The 4,384-nt window shown below is 36.3% G+C and overlaps 1 long non-coding RNA gene across 1 annotated transcript in view; it reads left to right on the forward strand.

Annotated features, from left to right (window-relative positions):
- Window positions 1–1,284: 1,284 nt before the first annotated feature.
- Window positions 1,285–4,384, forward strand: part of LOC103395912 (uncharacterized) — a 96,202-nt gene continuing 93,102 nt past the window's right edge. The window contains exons 1-6 of the long non-coding RNA XR_003053032.1: window positions 1,285–1,342; window positions 1,891–2,187; window positions 2,346–2,486; window positions 2,643–2,753; window positions 4,123–4,196; window positions 4,305–4,331. This is a non-coding gene — a long non-coding RNA (uncharacterized LOC103395912). The remainder of the gene's footprint in view (window positions 1,343–1,890; window positions 2,188–2,345; window positions 2,487–2,642; window positions 2,754–4,122; window positions 4,197–4,304; window positions 4,332–4,384) is intronic.

The following is a 4,384-nucleotide window of genomic DNA, read 5'->3' on the forward strand; positions in this document are numbered from 1 at the left end:
ACATGACTGTTTCAGACTGAGGTCCCTTTGAAAAACTGCAGCTATGTATCAAATTTGGACCACATATAATGGCGGCCAGGGTCTGATTTTAAAAAATAGTCCTCTTTGTGCTGTTACACCTCAGTAACAATCAGATAAGGGTCACATATTGGCAAAAAGTCAGATTTGAGGGACTTTGTCTCGGGTGTGAAAATGGTAAAGGTCTGAATAAATCCTAAAGAGGCAACAAACATGTAAACCAATGCAGACACAGACATCCGAAAATAGACGATCTGCAGCCATCCACTAGTTCACCCCTGAGACAGAACCTTGTTTAGCATTTAGATTGGCTCGATCAACCACCAGTTAGCCAACATATGCATGTGTGTGTGTGAGTGTGTTGGTTGTGGTGGAGTGTAGGCACTCCCACCAGCGCAGTTCATTGTGTGTGGCCCGATGGATGTTCTTTTTGTGTGCACTTGTGCACTTGTATGTGATGAGCCGTGGCTAATGCTCTTGGAGAACACTTCAGGCCAAGGTTGGCAATAAGAAGTAGGGAGGCAGTGAGCCAGGGTCACACCAAGTTACTCATCAATCTTTCAGAGGGAAGCCAACTATCAGCACCAACAACAACCACAGCAGTGGTAGAATCTACACCATCAAGTCCACACAGCTTCCTGGTGGTTGGTGCTGTAAATGTCTAAAAAAAAAAAATCACAACACAAAATCCTTTACCTTAACACCTTGATCCCGAGTTTTTTTTAACCTTGGTTTTCAAATGCAGTCACCTGAAATGTCTAGTAGTTGATAAAATAAAATACTGATAATATTTTTTTCATGTAATTATTATTTTTTGCTTTAATTTATATATATATATATATATATATACATATTTAGAATCATGACACACAATCTTAGACAACTGTATTCTCTCATTTTCTTAAATATTAATTGAGTTCAAATTAATATTGATATTGATAATGAATATATAGCATATAAAAAATCTAAGCTGCATTGATTGATGCTGCTAAAATGTTTCTATTATACATATATATACTCTGTCATTATTATAGTATATATTTATCATTATATTATATATATTCATATATATTCACAAGCGTAGTATCAGTAAAGTACAAATAAATATAATAACCCCCTTTGCTTTCGCGCATGCGCAAATCTTGCTCCCCACCACCGTAACCTCTCTAAAGTTTGTCCAAGTGGAGTTGCCGTTTATTGCCTGTCCAAGATTGCGAGCAGGAAACTACTTCGACGCCCAATTAAAACGTCATCACTCCCCGCCAACGCTTGTTGTGTGTGACACGTGTGAAAAAGTTTGCTGCTCGCTTTTAAAGCCACAGTTGTACGAAGTTGTTCCTAATTTGCAGCCGGGCTGGATTAACGGCTAAGATGACTTTATTTATTAATTAATTGACTAGAAACTAATTGCAGACTCACGTCAGACTGCTTTAGATTGTTTTATTCATTTAATTATATTTTACAATTTTAATGTTTTAAAAGTACAGCTTCAGTATATTCGTTAATTATTAATAATAGTTAATTTTAAAATAAACTGTTTACATTGTAATAATTGTGTAATCCACGTCAGACTGCTTTAGAATGTTTTTATTCATTTAATTATATTTTACAATTTTAATGTTTTAAAAGTACAGCTTCAGTATATTCGTTAATTATTAATAATAGTTAATTTTAAAATAAACTGTTTACATTGTAATAATTGTGTAATCCACGTCAGACTGCTTTAGAATGTTTTTATTCATTTAATTATATTTTACAATTTTAATGTTTTAAAAGTACAGCTTCAGTATATTCGTTAATTATTAATAATAGTTCATTTTAAAATAAACTGTTTACATTGTAATAATTGTGTAATCAACAATGTTTGAACAGATGGGATTTCTGCACATGGAGACCATGTTAAAGACATTCAGTGTCAAAGTACACTCCTGAAACTGAAAGGCAAGATGAGAGTCAAACTAAGGTTTTTTATTTTAATAAGAAATAAGCAATAATGTTAACATGACTCGTCTTTGTTTTTGATATATTTTGCAGTGGTCATCATGAAGATCTTAATGATTTTGGGAGCCCTGTTAGTGTCGATCCTTCAACATGTAACATCGTCTTTATTGTGACCACAGTCACAATTTACTCATTGTCCTAAATACACACACAGACATAAAGCTTAAGGTGGGGAGTACTATGTATTTACATTGTTTTTGTAAACTGTATATGTTATAATGGGTAGTGTCGTATTAGTTAGTGTGGGATTTTGTGTGTATGCTTGAGTGGTAAAAAATAGTATCTGCATGTCAGTGTCACTGTCTTTCACCTTACTGTCACCTCAGGTTCAACCAGAGTTCAGTAGCCCCAATGCTGCTTTAATGGGAGTGCTAAGGGGGAGAGAGGGAGACAGAGAAGAAGGGCCAGTGTGTGTTTTCAGCTCTCCACCCAGACTCCTCAACTGCAGAAAGTTATGACTGCGCAAAGTAACGGTTATTGTGTGTGTGTGTTTGTTCCAGTGTAAAATCATGACAGATGTCCAATCTTAGATGAGCTGGAATTCTGTGACTCTGTTGCCTGAACATGTTTTTATAGCCTGCTGTGACATTAGAGTTTTTGTCTTTATTTCCGTCTGTTTTCAGGTAGAGCATTTATGGTGACCGACCACTTTTATCACCGCTTACTCGCCGCTGCAAATTCACGCGTTGTCACCAGATAGCTGTGAAAGACGGGCGGCAAAATAACATAAAACGGTGGGAACAATGAATTTACCATGTTGGCACATTTGTGTTTATGACCGTTCACCACAGATGTGTTGTGCTGGTAATAGGGCTCTGAGAGTAAGCTGCAGAGCAGATTCAAAGCAGTTGTGGTCTAGGAGAATGGAATGTGTTGATGTGAGTGTGTGTGAGACTTCATCTGTGTGCAGACAGAACGAAGAGCTAAAGCAGATTTGACAGACTGTCGTAGGCACTAACACTACAAATGGCTGCCTGGATGGAAATATCTTCATCATCCTAAACAAATAAGCTGTCACTCAGCCCACAACCCTGTTGAGTGGCATCTTTCTTTGTCTCTGTGTCTCTCCACCTCTCAAAATATCATTTTTGATGATGTCATAACAGTGGTTACATTCAGTCTGACCTACATTCACCTTGAAAGTGAGAAGTGACGTGCTCTGCTCACTTTCTGTGAGAGTTGTGAGCTTTTTCTCTCCTGCTTTCCAGCCCAATAAGTGAGTCCTTTCCATGATTCAGTAAACAAATTAAAGCACCCTTTGTTGTCAAATGGATCTTAACTAAGACATTGGTTTGTAAAGTTTTAAACACTTAATTTCTCCACTGTGCCATAGAAATGAGAAGAGACTTTGGTGTATTCACCTAAGGAACGTCTTTGGCTGTTTTTAAATTGCTTGTATTATTACAGAAGAAATCTTATATGAATACCAGCCACCTCATTGTCCCTGATGTTAAAATGCTGACATTGTTGATTTACCTAAATTAACCACACACAAGAGTAATGCAATGATGAACTGCAAGAGACAGACACACAAGACAGACATTATGGAGTATTGGGTTGCTCGATCAAGTATTTGAAAACTGTTTGAATCAGTCACGATGATACAGAAGTACAATGCTGTATGTCATCAAGACCTGAGGAGACTGGAGGCTGTCTCCGTCTAGAAACCTTGGTGCATATATTGGTCAATATATTGGCCTGAAATACATTAGCCCATTATCTTCTGTGTAATATTCTATTGGAAACCAGTAATATAATGAATCCCTTCTTTGTATGGATTTACTTTGTCAAATAAAGACAACGTTTGAACGGTGCAACAAATATTCTGCTCCCCTACAGGGCAATACTGCAAGTGCAATACTGCTGATGCTTTTAATTTAAACTTATTGAACTGAAACAGAAATGTAAGGGACTTATTATTATTATTTTTGCTTTAAACTAATAGCAGACTTACATCAGACTGCTTTAGAATGTGTTTATTCATTGAATTATTTTACCATTTTAATGTTTTAAGTACAGCTTCAGTATATCCAAAGTGAATTTTAAAATAAACTGTTTATTTTTTGCATTGTAATAATTGTGTAATCAACAATGTTTGAACAGATGGGATTTCTGCACATGGAGACCATGTTGAAGATATCCAGTGTCAAAGTACACTCCTGAAACTGAAAGGCAAGGTGAGAGTCAAACTAAGGTTTTCTATTTAATAAGATGTAATAATTTGACAAAAGTTGTGCTCACACTAAAACTTCAGTGGTAAACTCTGTCTTTGATTTATTTTACAGAGTGGTCATCATAAAGATCTCAACAAGGTAGGGAGCGTCTTTTTTTTTTTTCACCTACCACGCAGCCGTGTCTGCTGTCC

The sequence above is a fragment of the Cynoglossus semilaevis genome, chromosome 20 (assembly GCF_000523025.1).
Source record: "Cynoglossus semilaevis isolate Cse_v1.0 chromosome 20, Cse_v1.0, whole genome shotgun sequence".
In the NCBI taxonomy this organism is placed as follows: Eukaryota; Metazoa; Chordata; class Actinopteri; order Pleuronectiformes; family Cynoglossidae; genus Cynoglossus; species Cynoglossus semilaevis.